At 40.4% G+C, this 19525-nt stretch overlaps 1 long non-coding RNA gene across 1 annotated transcript in view; it reads right to left on the bottom strand.

Annotated features, from left to right (window-relative positions):
* Positions 1 to 15956: 15956 nt before the first annotated feature.
* The window catches only part of LOC138762951 (uncharacterized), a 66952-nt gene continuing 63383 nt past the window's right edge, over positions 15957 to 19525 (bottom strand). Inside the window, exons 3-4 of the long non-coding RNA XR_011357256.1 lie at positions 17630 to 17724; positions 15957 to 16136 (exon numbers count right to left, since the gene is read on the bottom strand). This is a non-coding gene — a long non-coding RNA (uncharacterized lncRNA). The remainder of the gene's footprint in view (positions 16137 to 17629; positions 17725 to 19525) is intronic.

Here is a 19525-nt window from a genome sequence, read left to right as displayed (position 1 = left end):
GCCCTGACGGAGTCTAAGGGAGCAGGAGTGGGTGATCTGAAACAATTTAATGAAATTGTCCTCCATGAGAATGTTTGGCATAATGTCTAACAAGAACAAGAAATTGGTGAATACCAAGAACATAGACCCAGCGGTTCTCGAGCAGTGGGCCACAGGATGCTTCCATGTGGGTCGTTAAAAATGTTAAATAAAACACTTTAAATTAGATAAAGATGTGTTTCTTACAGAGCTGCCTTTGACTTGAAAATATTGCTCAGTCATTGCCCTGGCAGGTTAGGCCGGAAGTCAGGTGGGCCTTGGACAGAACCACAGAGATTGTAAACTTGGGATCAAGACAGGAAAGTAAGAGGGTATTTGAAATGCAATAAATGGAAAGGATCAGAGTATAATGATAATAGCAAGTACAACATTATCAAACAAAGTGAAAAAATAAATCCGATTGTAAATGCAGAACCGTCATGAGAGGATTCCATAAATCAACCAACAACCCATGATTGGGATAGCCACAGCTCGAAGTCAGAAGACAATAATTTTAAGTCACCTTCCTGAAAATTAAGTCAACATGCTTGGGCTGAGAAAATGTTGTGCTGCCATCTTTCTGATACCAGACAACGGATCCCACGGTAGTGCTATCGCGATACCCTGCAATATTTATGCTTCAACATGGACTTGAAAAGTTTCTAATTACATTGCTACATGCAAATCAACCCCACCACCTCAAACCTTCCTCCTTTTTCCACATTTTAATGATGACAATCCCATTTTTTTGGAGTGATGCTGCATTGAAGCCAGTTCAACAAGGATAAAAAGGTGGGCTTTTATGGAGAAGGCCTACAAGGCTGATTCAGCATCACTTTTATGGAGAGAGGTGTCAGGAGCTCCGAAGTGGAGGGAGGTGGGGCGAGTGGCGCAGTAGCGCCACCCATTGCGGTGACCTCAAACCTACACCCCAAGCAATGGCCACTTTCATTACCCATATGCGCTGACACTGACAGCACTTCTAGTTGTGTGGAAGATTATGGGTAATGAAGGTGGCCATTGCTTGGGGTGTAGGTTTGAGGTCACGGCTCTTCTGCCCTGCATTTCCAGGTGCAGCTTGAGTTATTTGAGGTTATTTCACCTTTGTAATTGATCTGATTTTCTGCTATTTGTGGTATTTAATGTGCTCTTAGAGCAATGAGCTCTCTGAACCCTTCTCCATTGACAACGGCTGCGTCCTCGCACCAACCTTCTTTACTATCTTCTTCGGCATGATGCTGAAACAAGCCATGAAAGGCCTCAACAATGAAGACGCTGTTTACATCCGGTACCGCACGGATGGCAGTCTCTTCAATCTGAGGCGCCTGCAAGCTCACACCAAGACACAAGAGCAACTTGTCCGTGAACTACTCTTTGCAGACGATGCCGCTTTAGAGAGCCAGCTCTCCAGCGCATGACGTCCTGTTTTGCGGAAGCTGCCAAAATGTTTGGCCTGGAAGTCAGCCTGAAGAAAACTGAGGTCCTCCATCAACCTGCTCCCCACCATGACTACCAGCCCCCCCACATCTCCATCGTGCACACAGAACTCAAAACGGTCAACCAGTTTACCTACCTCGGATGCACCATTTCATCTGATGCAAGGATCGACAAAGAGATAGACAACAGACTCGCCAAGGCAAATAGCGCCTTTGGAAGACTACACAAAAGAGTCTGGAAAAACAACCACCTGAAGAAACACACAAAGATCAGCGTGTACAGAGCCGTTGTCATACCCACGTTCCTGTTTGGCTCCAAATCATGGGTCCTCTACCGGCATCACCTACGGCTCCTAGAACTCTTCCATCAGCGCTGTCTCCGCTCCATCCTCAACATTCATTGGAATGACTTCAGCACCAACATCGAAGTACTCGAGCTGGCAGAGTCCGCAAGCATCGAATTCATGCTGCTGAAGACCCAACTGCGCTGGGTGGGTCACGTCTCCAGAATGGAGGACCATCGCCTGCTCTAGATCGTGTTCTATGGCGAGCTCTCCACTGGCCACCGAGACAGAGGTGCACCAAAGAAGAGGTACAAGGACTGCCTAAAGAAATCTCTTGGTGCCTGCCACATTGACCACCGCCAGTGGGCTGATCTCACCTCCAACCGTGCATCTTGGCGACTCACAGTTCGGCGGGCAGCAACCTCCTTTGAAGAAGACCGCAGAGCCCACCTCACTGACAAAAGAGGAAAAATCCAACATCCAACACCCAACCCCCACCAACCAACTTTCCCCTGCAACCGTGCCTGCCCGTCCCGCATCGGACTTGCAGGTCACCAACGAGCCTGCAGCAGACGTGGCCATTGCCCCTCCACAAATCTTCGTCCGCGAAGCCAAGCCAAAGAAGGTATTTTAATAAAATGTGATCAAGGACAAGCTCCGCAGTGGAACACACATGCTTATGGCCCTCAGCCCCTCCATAATCAGCAGCCCGTCGGGCTGCGGAGCCCCCAGCACCAGTCACCGTGGGAGCACTGGGTTGGGAGTTGATGGCATTATCAGCACCACCCTTTTACAATTGCTTGCAGTGGCATTACATTAATAGGAGATGGAGTGGCCATGCTCCACCTGAGTGTACCCTCAGGACAGATCGAAGTTTGCAAGCTGGATCCGTCCTCTGAGCTTTAATGAAGTTAAGCGACATAAAGGCAGAGAATATCACCTTTACACTCGTTTATTTTCTCTACTATAAAAAGGCTTTTGCTTTAAAAAGTACATCACCAGCTATGAATCAGAATTTACCGTTATGAACAAGTCATGAAATTCTGTGTTTTGCAGCAACATCATTAAGTAAACATTCATTATCACCATCTTACAACTGCACTCTAAATAAAAATAAAAGACTAGTGCACAAAAAGTAAGGTTTTTCTTTTGGTTCATTGATTATTCAGGAATCTGATGGCAGTGGGGAAAAAGCTGTCCTTGTGCAGTTGAGTGCTCGTCTTTAGGCTCCTGTATCTTTTTCCTGATGGTAGCAGAGTGAAGAGGGCATGGCTTGGGTGGTGGGGGTCTTTCAGAATAGATGCTGCCTTTTTAAAGGCACTACCTCATGTAGATGTCCTCGATGGAGAAAGGTCTGGTGCCTGTGATGTCGCAGGCCGAGTTAACAACCCTCTGGAATTTTCCCCTTTATCCTGAGAGTTGGCACCTCCATAGCAGGCGGTGATGCATCCAGCCAGAATGCTCTCCATGGTACACCAGAAGAAGTTTGAAAGTTTTTGGTGACATGCCTAATTTCCTCAGTCACCTCACAAAGTGTAGCCATTGGCAAGCATTCTTTGTGATTGCATCAACATGGAAGCTCTAGGACTGATTCTCAGAGATGTTGACACCCAGAAATTTGAAGTTCTTGTCCCTCTCCACTACTGAACCCTCAATGAGGACTGGGTCGTGTTCCCCTGACTTCCTCCTGAAGTCCACAATCATCTCCTTGGTTTTGCTGAGGTTGAGTGCAAGTCTGTCGTCATTACACCATTCAATGAGCTGATCCATCTCCCTCCTTTTGGCTTCCTCATTGCCACTTGTGATTCTACTGACAATGGTGGTGTCATCAGCAAACAGATAGCATTTGCAAGAGCCAAAATTGGTTTAATTTGTTTACTTACCTCGTTAGGTCAGTGTCCTGTTGGTCCCCATGGGCGTCGGAAGCGTCCTGACTGCTTTTCGGCTGGGCGCAGCCATCTTTGTTGTTATGCACACGTGCAGTTCGCAGAATGCGTGCAGTATGTTCAGGTGTTACCATGCCAGCTGGAGCATGTGCGGTAAGGTATGATGTGCATCGGGAGCTTCATATAGTGCACTATAAACCTGGCTACAGAGAAGGGTGAGCGTAGAAGATTGTGAGGGGACTTGATAGAGGCGTTTAAGATTTTAAAAGGGACAGACATAGTAAATGTGGATAGGCTTTTTCAATTAAGAAAGGGAGAGTTCAAACTAGAGGACATGGTTTAAGATTGAAGGGGGAAAATTATAAGGGGAACATGAGGGGAAATTTCTTTACGCAGAGGGTGGTGGGAATGTGGAATGAGCTTCCGGCAGACGTGGTCGAGGCGGGATCATTGGTTACATTTAAGGAAAGACTAGATCGTTACATGAATAGGAGGGGAGTAGAGGGGTATGGACCGGGTGCTGGTCAGTGGGACTAGGAGGGTGGGGATTTGCTACGGCATGGACTAGTAGGGCCGAACTGGCCTGTTCTGTGGTTATATGGTAAATGCTCGCAACTTTAGTTGGCTGTGAGCACTAATATCACTATTCACAGAGCATCAATGCAAATATTATTTATGAATATTTCAAGTCAACATTATGATCATTTCAAGTTTACATGTTAAAAGATTAAAATACATATGGACGTATTGAAACAAATTGAAAATGCGTCACTAATAGCCTCCAAGTGACTATTGGATCAAAGTCGCTATAGCATTGGAATTGTGCCTGGCCACACAGTTGTGGGTGTATAATGAGTAGAGTAGTGGGCTAAGCACGCATCCTTGGGGCGCGACTGTGTTCACAATCAGCGAGAAAGGTTTCCAATTCGTACTGACTGTGGTCTTCCGATGAGAAAGTCAAGGTTCCAGTTGCGGGGTAGGGGTACAGAGGCCCGGAGTTTGTAGATTCTTGACCTCCATTTGAGGTTTACAAAAGATCCTTTAACAATGCACGTTGGTTTTCCCAAAACCTCAAGAAAAAAAACCTCAGTTTTCATTGAAGGTCATTGACAATCAAAAAAAAAAAATCAGGGTAACACAACAAAGCAAAGTTGGCCAGAAGTTACGTTTTCTGCAAATCCATCATCAATGCAGGAACACCTGCCGCATGACAAATCTTCTCCACTTTGGGGCCTTTTTAAGGTGAATGTAAAAAGTTTTGACAGTCTGCAGTCATGCTAATAACAAGAAATGAAACAAATCCTGGGAGTCACCATCTTGGAGGAACTTTCCTGAACCAATCATACTAGTGTCAATGTGAAGAAAGCATATCAATAGTTACTTCCTTTGGAATTGGTTTGGTATGACATTGGAAACCTTGGCAAGCTTCTACAGATGTGCAGCGGAAAATATGCTGACTGACTGCACCATGGCTTGGTATGGGGAGCATCAGTTCCTCCAATTAGAAAACCCTGCAAAAGGTAGTGGACACAGACAAAACTTGCTACAAGAGCATCTACAGGGAATGCTGCCTTCAGAGAGAGGTGGCAGCAATCTGCATCCACACCACTCAGGACATGTTCTCACTGCCATCAGGAAAGAGGTATAGACACCACACAACTTGTACCACAAGGTTCAGGAATAGTTGCTACCTCTCCAACGTCAGATTCCTACTCAACAAACAAGATTAGAGACTCATTTAAGAACTCTTACTTTGCATGGTTTTATTTTCCTTTATTGTGCAGTTTGTTTACATTTCTCTTTTGAATACATTTACCAAAAAGTAGAAATTCTGTCTGACATCAACAAAAAGTACCTCGGGGTTGTCTGTGATGTCATGTATGTAATCAGGCAATAAATTTGAACTGGAACTTGCAATGATTTGCTTGGTATGACAGAGCAGCTGGCAGTGTGCAGATGGTGTGAGATATTGATGAGAGGTTCAACAAATTTATGAATGTTTGTTGGTTTATTTGAATGTTGCATTCTTGAACTGAGACAGAGATTGGTAGGACATGTGTGATGGGCCTTTATAGTATAGAGCTAGGTGTGAGGCAAGTGATCAAAGTTGGAATATTCACTGACCACAACCATTTGACATTGGTTACATTCGCTCCTCACTTTAAGCCTCAATCCCTCATGTTAACCAATATTGCCACCTCCTTGCACCAGATTAATTGCCAAGAGTTTTTCCTGAATCTTTCATGTCAAGAAGAGAACATTTCTCTTCCACCTCTTCAGCTTCCAATATTAACAATCAGGACTGTTCCCAATTTGCATTTTGGTGAAGAGGTGTTGGATGGATTTCAAAATTCCTGGGTGTCAACATAGAGGATCTGCCCTGGGGCCTCCATGTTGGTGAATCATGATTAAGGCTCACCAGTGGCTATACTTGGAGAGGATTTTGATGAGATGTGGCATGTCACCAAAATTTCAAACTGGTATGGAGGTGCTGATGCACAGGACAGAAAATAACTCCAGAGAATTTTTACAGCAGCTAACGACATCACAAGCATCAGTCTTCACCCCATCGAGGACATCTACAGGAGACAGCCTCTGTTCTCAATGATGCTCATCTCCCAGGCCATGCCCTCAATCACACTGCTATCATCAGGGAGGTGGTACAGGAGGCTGAAGACATGCACTCCAGCTTCTTCCCTCCCCCCCCAACCGCCGCCATCGGATTTCTGAATAGACAATGAACCAGACACTGCCTCACTTTCTCCCATTTTCTTACACTTTAATTTATTTTGAAATGCAATTTATATCAATATTTAAGCTGTAATGCTGCTACAAAACAATTTGGTGGCATGTTCATGACAATAAATTTTGATTCTGACTTGTATCGCTGATTGCACCCATAATATTCCTCTCCTACAAAGAGTAGAAGCATGGTGCTGTTTTGTTTGTATTGATGGTGGTCACTTACTATATAGGCCTCCCTTCACTCCAAAGAGACTGATCACAATTCGGAGGCAAAATTAAAGACTTCAAATGTTGGCAAATGGAGAGGTGGGGTGGGGTGCGAGTTCAAACTAAAACTCAACATTTAGTTAACATTGAAAAAGGACTTAAATATAGTAAAACAGAAATTTTCAGAAATACCCTGGCTGCAAAATACAATGATGCATATTGGGTCTCAAAGAGTACACCGACCCTTTGCTCATTATAATCATCTGATCTCCAGAGCACCTTCTCTGGAACCATTGACAAAAGCTATACACCATCCACTTCATTATCTACCCCTTCCCATCTGCATTGGATATAGCTAATTATCATAAGATACTGAACATGGAATGGGGATCTATAGTTCCTTTGAGAGAAATTCTTGCTTGACTGAAGGGAACTTCTATTCATGGCAGTTAATTTCAAGGATCAAACAAGGCAGGCATGATTAGCGTAGCAGCTAGTGCAATGCCTTTATAGCGCCAAGGACTGGAATCCGCCACCGTCTGTAAAAAGTTTTTGCATTCTCCCTCTGGCTTTGTAGGTTTCCTTTGGGCACTCCAGTTTCCTCCTAGCTTTCAAAATTGACAGGGGTTGTATGTTAATTGGGATATTTGGGCAGCACGGACGCGTGGACTGGAAGAGCCGGTTACCGTGCTGTATGTCAAAATTTAATTTAAAAATGGTTCAGGAATACAAAGATGGATTGAAATTAACTGCACCAATCCATTCAATATTGACTGCATGTCTAAAGAAAACCGTATACATTTAAATTTGGAATAAAAGCTTATACAATTAGCTTATCACGTTATAAAATTGTAAGAACTGAGCATTTAACCATATAACCATTTACGGAGCGGAAACAGGCCATGTCGGCCTTTCAAGTCCACATCAGTTCACTAGAACAACTCCCTTTTGTGTGTTTGAATAAAGAATCAGTTCTCTGGTATTTGGTAATCTCCCCCTGGGATTTCCCCACTTTATAATTTTTTAGCATAGTTTGACTGTTTAACCTATATCTTTTCTTTAATTCCTTTTTTTTCCCTTTGATTTTATTTCAATGTTAAATATAATAAAGGGAAAGGGCTGCAATTTTTTCTTTGCTTTTTCTCCTTTTTTCCTCTTTTTCTGTTTAAATATAATATACTACAGAATATGATTATGGATGTATTTTTCAATTTATATATCTTTACTTGTCTTAATTAATTTCAGACAAGTTTATCCATGACAATCTGACAAATTGACATGTCTTCAATGGGAGTAAGAAAATGTCTTGAGTCATTGATTCTTGAGCCAACTTCCCCCCCCCCACCCCGCCCCCAGATTTGCTAAAACATCTGGTGTCTTTATTAATCTCAATACTGCTCACTATCTCCACATTTTAAAAGATGCAACACCTGGGCAATGTTCAAATGGAATAATTGAAAAGATAAAGAATGCAAACAGTGAATCTTTATATTAATTCAGAGTTCATTGGTCTTGAGGCTCCATGTTCACTGTAATCATTTCAATCTGAAGTCAGGTTATCTGTCACAGACAACGCCAATCTGCGACGAATGTTAAATAACATTTTCACCCATATACAGTCTGGATTCAAGTATTTTTTATACGAGATAAATCAATGGACTACAAAAGTGATAAAATCTGCCTTATGGTTTTAGAATCATGCATTAATACAAAATAATGCCATTTAGCACATCACATGTGTGTTGAACAGAAATCTTGTTAGTTTCTTTCCCTATACATCAGTAATTTATTAAATTTTGTTTTGAAGTTATCCATTCACAGTACTCATGACTCACCAGGAAAAAGGAAAGTGATAGCAAGTGCAGACACAAATCTAACCAGGACTATGATTTCAATTTGATGATGTTTGTAATGTTTTGGCCTATTGTTTGTTGACAGTGAGGCTGTCTGTGAATTTTATCAAATTCAAAAATGGCACAGGATTTTGATTTTGGAGGCTGCCTGTGCAGCTTTCTACTGAATGTCTGTCCATGAACTAAATGTTTCATCGCCACAAACATTTGTCATTTTTTTTTAATGTAAAAGATTCTATTTCGAGTCATCAGGAAGCAACAATTATAAAGAGAAAGCAGGTCTTTCCCTGGATTGATTTAGGGTTCCAGAAGAGTGAAAAGTTATGCATATTAGGAGACGACTAGATTTAAACTATTCAAAGCAACTTCCTAATTATGTATTGTTAAACAGGTTAATAGCTTAGCAGTCAAACAGAAACTTGTCGGAGACAGAGGCTCCCATTCATAAATATTTTCCCAAGCCAAAGGCAGCTGTCTAACATTACAACTGCTAGCCACAAGATGGCTTCTCAAAAAGCATAGGGGTCACACACCAACAATAAGGTACCGATAAGAGTCCCTTTCCTCTATCAACCTTAATATAGAGGTTCCTCCCATTTGTGAATCTTAAAAATTTAATTAAATTGCCAGACTGATTAAAACTGAAAACCTCCTGTCTACATGACACAGATGTTCAAGCTGCATTGGAAGCAACCCTTCTAGACATTTCTTCATCCTTTTCTAATCGCTTGTACATGTCAATAGCTGATTGGCTTTTAATAATAACGATGTCTCAAATGAATTCAAAGAGATACACTTATCAATTTGTAAGATATTCCACCAGAAAATAACTTAAATACTATAACATTTCACTGGGATCTTTGAGGGTCAATATCAACCAAGGTTACATTGTCCTTCATTTATTGCTCCCTCCCACTAGCGTAATCTAACAAATCTGTGTTGAATGCTCTATGGTTTTGCCATGCATTTTTCTACCTTGAAAATGCAGACCATCACACGGAGCCCATTTAGAAAGATTTCTTAATCAGCATGGACCCTTCAGCCCAACTTGTCCATTTCGATGCTGTATGACTATAACTCTTCAAAGTCCCCAAATGCTTCTTTGAAATATGGTATCTTAATGACTAGGTCCCCATGCCATAACATAAGCAGCAAGGTAACCCAGGGGGACCAACGGCTCCGCCGTCCGCCGACGGCTCCGCCGTCCATGTAGTCAAGATCACCAAATTCCTTTGCATATACCTGGTGGAGGTTCTCTCCTGGTCTCCCAACACCAAAAGGCCCAACAATGTCTTTATTTCCTGCAGAGGTTGAGGAAAGTTCAGCTCCCATCCTCCTCCTTCACTACATTCTATAGGGGATGCATTGAGAGCATTCTATGTAACTGCATCACTGCCTGTTTCAGGAACGGTAACATCTCAGAATGCAAGTCCCTGCAGCAGATAGTAAAGACTGTTGAGTGGATTATTGAAGTCTCTCTCCCTGCCATGATCGATACTTATAACAGCTGTTGTTTGCTGAAAGTCATAAACATCATGAAGGACTCCACACACACCTCCCACAATCTGTTTTCCCTCCTGCCATCCAGGAAGAGGTAGGCAAGTGTTTGGGCCCTCACGACCAGATTACATGATAACATTTTTACCCCCCCCCCTCTCCAAATACTGGGGACAGAGCTAACATATGCAACATGATATTTAATGAATGATGTTATTTATGATATTTATAAAAATTATTTGAGGTAATTTAGGCATGCAAATAATCACCTCCATGATCCAGAGAAATACTGCCCTGTTTTTCACTGTAACCTGCAAGGTTTATGGTACAAGCGACAAATAAATACGACTCGACGAAGAGTAGTTATAATTTGTGGTCTCCATGCACACATTACAGAATACGGTTCAATCGCACTGCCTGCAGGAAGCTATTTCCCCAGCCTGCCAGTCCCAATTTTGGATGTTGCTTCACCACCTTCTTAATAGCAGTGGGCCCAAGATACTGTATGGTGCATGGAATGTACCTTCTATAATTGAAGCTGATTTACCAATACTCCCAGTAAATATCAGTAGAGAAAAATGAAAAGGCCAGAGTCATCTTCTCAGACGTTTTGACATCCAGTGTGAAATTTTGCAACTACCATACCATGCAATGATGTAGTTAATTGTGTGTGTGTGTATATATAGATATCTATATATATATCTATATCTATATACACACACATATCTATATATCTATATATCTATATATCTATATCTATCTTTGGCTTGGCTTCGCGGACGAAGATTTATGGAGGGGGTAAAAGTCCACGTCAGCTGCAGGCTCGTTTGTGGCTGACAAGTCAGATGCGGGACAGGCAGACACGGTTGCAGCGGTTGCAGGGGAAAATTGGTTGGTTGGGGTTGGGTGTTGGGTTTTTCCTCCTTTGCCTTTTGTCAGTGAGGTGGGCTCTGCGGTCTTCTTCAAAGGAGGTTGCTGCCCGCCAAACTGTGAGGCGCCAAGATGCACGGTTTGAGGCGATATCAGCCCAGTGGCAGTGGTCAATGTGGCAGGCACCAAGAGATTTCTTTAGGCAGTCCTTGTACCTTTTCTTTGGTGCACCTCTGTCACGGTGGCCAGCGCCTTTGGAAGACTACACAAAAGAGTCTGGAAAAACAACCAACTGAAAAACCTCACAAAGATAAGCGTATACAGAGCCGTTGTCATACCCACACTCCTGTTCAGCTCCGAATCATGGGTCCTCTACCGGCATCACCTACGGCTCCTAGAACGCTTCCACCAGCGTTGTCTCCGCTCCATCCTCAACATCCATTGGAGCGCTTTCATCCCTAACGTCGAAGTACTCGAGATGGCAGAGGTCGACAGCATCGAGTCCACGCTGCTGAAGATCCAGCTGCACTGGGTGGGTCACGTCTCCAGAATGGAGGACCATCGCCTTCCCAAGATCGTATTATATGGCGAGCTCTCCACTGGCCACCGTGACAGAGGTGCACCAAAGAAAAGGTACAAGGACTGCCGAAAGAAATCTCTTGGTGCCTGCCACATTAACCACTGCCAGTGGGCTGATATCGCCTCAAACCGTGCATCTTATATATATATATATATATATATATATATATATATATATATATATATATATATATATATATATGAATATATATGAATATATATATATATATGAATATATATATATGAATATATATATATATGAATATGTATATATATGAATATGTATATATATGAATATATATATATATGAATATATATATATATATGAATATATATATATATATGAATATATGAATATATATATATGAATATATATATATATATGAATATATATATATATATATGAATATATATATATATATGAATATATGAATATATATATATATGAATATATGAATATATATATATATGAATATATGAATATATATAAATATATATATATATATGAATATATATATATATATATGAATATATATATATATATGAATATATATATATATATATGAATATATATATATATATATGAATATATATATATATGAATATATATATATATGAATATATATATATATGAATATATATATATATGAATATATATATATATATATATGAATATATGAATATATGAATATATATATATATATGAATGAATGAATGTGTAATATTAAAAGTCAAGACATATCTGAAGAATATAGTTTTGAATTCATTCTAAGCTTATGCCTGCATTTTTTGATGAGAAATGGATTGAATAGGGACATCATGTTTCCCATTAATTAAATGTTTAAAAAAAATCCATGCTTCAGCGCTGAATGTTACCAAATTGGTAATCACACTTTGGCTTTAAAATATCTCATTTGGAAATGAAAAATATGATGAAACAAGAAAGCTTTTTCAATGAATATAGTTTAAAGGAAGCTTCCCTCCAACCTGCAACTTGATTTCCCGGTGTTATTTACACCTCAGCTGGCAGCACACACGCCACTAAATTGCCCCAATTAATGGATTTGAATATTAAATCCAAGCTAATAGTTCAGTGTGAGCCTGAGAGAATGCTGGATAAATCACTAAATAGAATATCTAGAGCCTCTCAAACAAACATAATTTTGTGACATGCATGAATACAGAAGGGTTCAACTGAGAGTCCAGCGTAATATTTATCTCTCAATATTTCTAAAAACTGATTTACTGCTACATGACTATTTGCTGGAACTTGCAATGCACAAGATGGTCATCATATTTCCTGAATAACAATCATTACTATGGTTCAAACCACTTCAAAGTCTAAAAGCTTCTGCAACATCATGAAATATATTATAACATTTTTATTCCAGAACTGTATCCCATGTTTCACCAATTAGGATGCATCCATTTTCCAAAGTCTGCCATTGTTCAAATTGGCCACTCAAGACAGCTTCAGCCTTCATTAAAATGGTTTACCTGATCATTGATCTCAACTCTGTTTTCCTGCCGAATTCTTTATTCTTAACTTTGTGCACGTGCAAAGGAAAACAAAAATCATTTGGTGAATTTTACATGCAACAAATGGAATTTTGATTTTCCTATGGACCCAATGTCCAGTGATACAGCCTGAATGTGTATAATTGCTCAACTTTGGCCCTCGCAGACAGAAATTCACAAGTCTGAACAAAGAAATTCTCCACATCTGCATTTGAAATGCATGTCCCAATTTCTAAATTTCCCTTCCCTCCAGCCCCCACCCCCCCAAAAAAAAAGTGGAACATCATTGCAATACTGACATTGGGCAAAGTTTTAAAATTCAAATGCAGGTATCTGAAATGCAATTTGCCAAACTGGATTCAAGAGGTGATTGGTTCATCATTGTTGACAGGTCACTTTAGATACTGTAAATTTGCCCACTCATAATATTACTTCGCTGGTTAATTACTTTGACAACTAAACAACCTTCTGAATATTAGAAGGTATCACTATGTCAGCCTTAAGCAATGGCAGGAATCAGTGAATAGCCCAGATTTTAAACAGAACAGGCACGATATGGCGAACCCCAAAAATGCAGTGCCTCTGGTGTCATTCACTAACTTTAAATTTCAGTTAATAAAACTCCAGATATTTTCTTAGACCCAATGACAACAGAAATGGACATCCCTTTTTGTAAATCAAAGCAAGAAATTGCAACAACAAAAAAAAAATCAAGGCACGTTCAGCATAGCTGTTAGCGCAACACTATTACAGCGCCAGCAACTCAGGTTCAAATCCCGCACTGGGAGTCTATACTTTCTTCTTGTGTCGGTGTAGATTTTCCCCAGGTGCTCCGGATTTCTCCCACCACTCAAAACATATTGAGCTTAAATGTAGGTCAATTGGGCGGCATGGGCTCGTGGACTGAAAGGGGGCCGTTACCGTGCTGCATGTCTAAATTTCAAATCTCCTCTACGTATTTTTAAAACATGAACAGCACAGTACAGACTGTTTAGCCTACAATGTTGTGCTTACCTATATAAACTTGCTCCACAACCATCTGATACTTCTCTATCTCACTCACACAACCTTCCTATTCAAGCATCTTCTGAATATCTCTATTGTACCTCACCTCCACCCACAATGCATTCCAGACAATTGCTACTGTTTAAAAATCTATACATGCTTACCAATGGATGAGGAAACCTTGGTTAATGATCATTCAAATGAAGATGCATACGTGAAGGCACCAAGAACTTTAAATTCTTTCATCAGGAGCACACCTCCCAACCCATTTACCCACTGCCCCATAAAGCATTTCCTAGCCAACCTGAAATAGACTTTACAGATAGCATATTGGCCCCAGTCATTTTAGAACCCACAAAGGTAAAATAGAAGCAAGTCACCTTCAATCATAAGGAACTGAAGAATGCTCCAATAAAACCTGCATTTTCCTACCCAAAGGGAGAAACATCTCCACAGCAAACATTGTATCAAGATTTGATTTTAACGCCATCATGGACCATAAACAGGTCCTAATAGAGAATAGATTAAACTGATTATTTAGCAGACATTTTGCAACAGTTCTTTTTGGAGAATCATATCTTTGATAATGGAACAAAAGTTATTTTGGGCATGAGCCGATCATCCATGCATTACTAAGCAGGTCAAATCAAGATTTTCTGCATTAGTTGGAAGAACTTAAGATGAGATCTCATTGTTAAGGTTGATGGACTTGTTTGGTGAGGAGGAGGGAGAAGTGTACTGGAATAGAGTTTACGAGGCCAGAATGTAGGGTTGGTTTAATTTTACATCAGAGCATTGGCAAATGTGCCTCAGTGATCACCCTTCTTGACTGATAAGATCATCAAGCTATCTTGTTCAAGAACAGACAACAGGAATTCTATGACCACCTGCACCCATGACAACTTAATTGCAAGCCTCTGCATCCAAATGGAAATCATGTACAATGTGCAAATTATGACTTTTAGCACCAATATGACATTCAAAGAGAAAGCACTGAATCTTAGGGCAACCTTGGCATGAGCACAGTCGGTTTTCTTTCCCTGCGTGGAAAACTACCAAGTCCAGCAAATGTAAAGCTCAAAACATTCCTTCAAATACTCAAGGTGATTTTGTCATCGACTACCATTAGCCCAACCTGCTGGATTTGGAGGGGGGGGGGGGGGGGGGGGGGGAAGGGGAAAGAGAAGAAAAACAGCAGCAATACGTTAAAGGAACAGTCAAGTTAAAGTTGCACTTGGAAAGGCATTGCCAAGATTTTCAGTAATCTATTTTGCTGGCAATCTCCTCTCCCTCCAAAGATGTCAAACAGTTAAAACTCAGGCCAAAACATCTCCTCTCTGGTTCAACATTGATTTTCTGGCATCGCTGTACAATTATGTGAAAAGCAACACTTTTCCTTATCAATATGAAAATGCAATGGAGGAATTTTGTTCACCAATTATATTCCGGTTCCTCCTGAGAAAACTTCAAATAAACATTTAAAATAGTGGCAGTAAATAGGAATTTGTACCAGATTGTAGGTAGCTAATCCAGTGTAGCTGAATACATAGAGATATCACCAGTTCTCCCAATGATAACCAAAAGCACTAAACAAACCTCCTGACATTATGCACAGAGGTTTATTACATGGAACTGGAGACAGAAATTATCTTTCTTTTCTATGTATACATATGCTGTACCTGTACTACTGGTTTTTGACAGAGTAATTTGCCTTAATTATCAGAACCATTTGAAGTAAAGCCAAGACTCAGCTGAAATACAGACCAATGCACCTGCAAAATTGTTGGAACTCTCTGGAACTTATTAAACAAATGACCAGTTTTCCTTATATTTCCATCATGCCTGTGGCTTTAGGCCACTAGCTGCTTAATTACCATGAATGAGAAATGTTTGATATTAATTTTGGAATAAAAATGCCAACTATCCCAGGAGAATACCATAGTAAGGGTAGGCACAAATTTATTTTTGGTGCACAGTGAACTATGAACAGTTCTGACCACAAATGAACAACAAAATTTGGTGAAAAATACATCTTTTTAAATGCCATTATTATCTCATTTTTAATCAGGGTAGACATTTTAGTGTGGAAGCACATATGTAAATTTCCAGGCATGGAACCAATGGATGGAATGGGGAAAAAAATCTTGTGCATCACATCATCCCAGAAGCATGGAATCAGTTTCCTAAATCTCCTCTGCGCCTTGCCCAAGACCTTTGTGTCTTTGGTAAGTGTGGTACCTAGAACCAGAATGCCCCAGAATGTATTGATTAGAAGCTTCAAATTCCATGAAAGATAAAGTCTGGGTATATATTCAGACAACAGAGGTATCACATACTTCATACAAATGTTAGTGAACTTTCGTATTCTCTACCTATGAGAGCCTCAACTGTTGGGTACATTCAAGAAATCAGATTTAAGGATATTAAAGAATCCCAAGGTAGGAGGAGAATATAGAAGCATGCAAAATGGCATTGAATAAAAAGCTTAGCCATGATTTGAACAGGAGAAAATGTGATTGGCTGAATGGCCTCATGCTACTTGCATTTTCTTAACATTAGTAAATGTATCGGAGTCCACATTATTAAATCACTTTTACCCTTTCTGCATTTTTTTTTTTTTTTTTTTTTTAATGATTTCACATGGCTTCCCTAACATTCATGACAGGATAAGCAGAAATTCTCTTGTACTAAACACCAGAAGAATGAAGATTATAGTCTGGTTCCATTCCTCTCACTCCCAAGTATCTGAAACGACCCCTTTGAAAACTTTGTGTGCTGTTTGTCACTGAGATGGACTAATATCCATTCTTTGGCACATTAACTTTGCTCTTTATTGACCCCTCTGTTGCTAAAATCCTCATCTATGCTGTTGGTATCTCTAGGCTCATCAATTCCAATGCATTTTTAGAATACCTTCCTTTTCTACGAGTGCATCAGAACCATTGCTGACAAATTATATTCAATCTTGTTTAACCATCAATCATTTGTTCTCCTACTGACACTGGTGACAAGAATGCCAAAAGGTTTGGTTTTTAAATTATTTCTTTTCAATCAACCCATTTTCTATTGTTCACCAATTCATTTGTCTCCTTCTGACCACCAAACCTTCAACATGCTTGCACAATTTGGCCTCTGACCTTTAACAAAACTGGAGAGTGTGGAGGAGAAATGTTGCTTGAATTGGAAGAATTTTCTTATGGTGAGAGATCGGATAGTCTTGGCTCATCTTTCCTGGAATGAAAGAGGCTAATAGAAGTCCGAGGCTATGAGAAGATTTTGGGCAGATAGAATCTTTCCCTCCACAGAAGGAAGCGCCACAGTTTAGGAGTATCAAAAATAATAGGGCCTAGTTTAAGGTGAAAGACTATAGTTTTAAAGGGGGATCTGAGGAGTGTTTATATTAATAGTGACATCAGACACCCTCTGCCAAAAAAGTAATGGAACAAATTACTCTATTCAAGAGGCATTTAGGCAGGCAAGGCAAAGTTCAGTTCTAATGTAGTTAAATTGCCTTACTGTAGGAGGGGAAAGACCCCAACATGCTCTTGGTGGGGCCAACAAGCCCAGTGTTGTACAACTCCATGATCCTCACTCACTCATCTCTTGTGACCATCTCTACAACTGCCTGGGTCCTTCTATGTGGAATTCACTCCAATGAGGCATTGCCTCTCAACTTTTTTTTTCTATTTTCCCAGCATAACTTTAAATTTACCTCGGTCAATATCACTTACCTCAAAGATCCAGTGACCCCATTCAATCTTGACCCCTGATGTTTTCTGTATGGAGTTTGAACATTCTCTGCGATCTCTGCATCTTCTGCTTCCTCCTGGACCCCAAAAATAAAAGTCAGAGGGAACGGGCCCTTCGCTCAGACTTGTCCACACCAACCATAAAACCCCTTGCAATCTAGTCCCACCTATCTAATTCATGTGGATGCAAGTTAATTGGCCACTGTAAATTGCCCCTAGTAGGCAAGAGTGTGGTAGAATCTGGGGGAACATGGGGAGAATAAAATGGGATCAGATACATTTATGGTCAACCTCATGTCATTGGGATGAAAGGCCTCGATGATCATTCATTCCAATGTCTCTATAGCGAGAGCATTAAATTGTCTTAATGCTCACATGAAGGTTGTTGGGATGTTTGCTATGGTTAAGGTGATCTACAAAATCAAACTATTTTTATTGAGTACTGGCATTTTTAAATGAATGGCAATTTTCACTCAGGAAAGAATCTTACTTGATGTCATGAAGTTTGCATTATCCCTCCCAACACCCCCTCCCCCCCCCCGCCCTTAATTCATATTACCAGATAATGACTTTGTTTAAGCATTAAGCAATATTGGTTTTAATTTTATACAATTCAAGTTGAACTATTTATCATTTTCAGTGTACCATCAACTTTGAGCAGATGTCATGGGAAGCAGTCACAAGCATTACAATTTGGACCTCAAGTTATGGCTTTGATCAGGATAATTTCCATTTTGTCAAGTCTGAGACAACACTTCTGATCAATCATCTACCAGATTTGAAAGCATTGCATTGCAAACTAACCAGACCAAAGCCAATGACAGGATTACCATGAACTACATTTAATTGTTGTAATTGCTAAATGGAGCTCACAATCCTGCACTTCATCATTAGTCAAAGATTTCATGCTCGAATTCAGAATGGAAAAGTTGTCTAATTTTGCAATAAGAAATGTAGTTTATACTTTTCATCACTCTCGCAGTATATACAAAAGCCATAGATCAGCCTCCCAGCAGGTCTTGAGTTTTGCAGAGCAGTGAAGAATAAACCTGCTTCTAACCCAAGCATAGGAATGATTTCACTGGAAAAGCTTCTACTTTCTAAGCAGAGTATTTGTTCTTCTGTCAAGTTCTCATCTAGTGTTCTTGTTGAACCCCTCAGCAACTTAAGGCAGAGTGGAAAAAACCTTGTTGAAAAAACCTTGTGGGATTTGAAACAAAAGGAGGATTTTCCACTCCTTGTTTGGTTCAATCTTCAACTCAGATACTATATACAGAGTCTCTTGTCAGGAATAGCCTGATTGGTTTCCTTTGCATTCTCTGGCTTTCTCCCACATCCACAAGGTTTGTGCAACACAGGGGTGGCCAACCTTTTAATTTAGAAGATATACAGCATGCCAAAAGGCCATTTCGGCCCATGTGTACTTACCGGAGGGGGGATGTAGGTTAATTGGGCGGCACAGATTTGTGGGCGAAATGGCCTGTTACCATGCTATACATCAAAATTAAAAGGTTAGCCATCCCTGGATGGTTCATTCAGCACTATTACAGCGCCAGTGACCTAGATTCACATCCAGCACTGTCTGTATGTTCTCCCCATGACCTGCATGGGATTTCCCTGATGCTCCCATTCCTTCTACCCTCCGAAACATGGAGTTGCAGGTTAATTGGGAGGCATGGGTTTCAACGACCAGAATTAGCTTGTAAAGGTTCTGTTAATACTCTTGGGTTTAGGCGAGCAATAAAAGCAATCAAAGGTTCTCATACTACACCAAACTGCTGTTCATCAACTTCAGCTCAATATTTAATACAATTATTCCCAGAGGCTAGTGGAGAAGCTTCCCTTGCTAGGATTCAACACCCCTCTTTGTAACTGGGT

This window comes from Narcine bancroftii, chromosome 5, assembly GCF_036971445.1.
Source record: "Narcine bancroftii isolate sNarBan1 chromosome 5, sNarBan1.hap1, whole genome shotgun sequence".
NCBI classification, from domain to species: domain Eukaryota; kingdom Metazoa; phylum Chordata; class Chondrichthyes; order Torpediniformes; family Narcinidae; genus Narcine; species Narcine bancroftii.
This window is presented reverse-complemented; position numbering and strand designations above follow the sequence as displayed.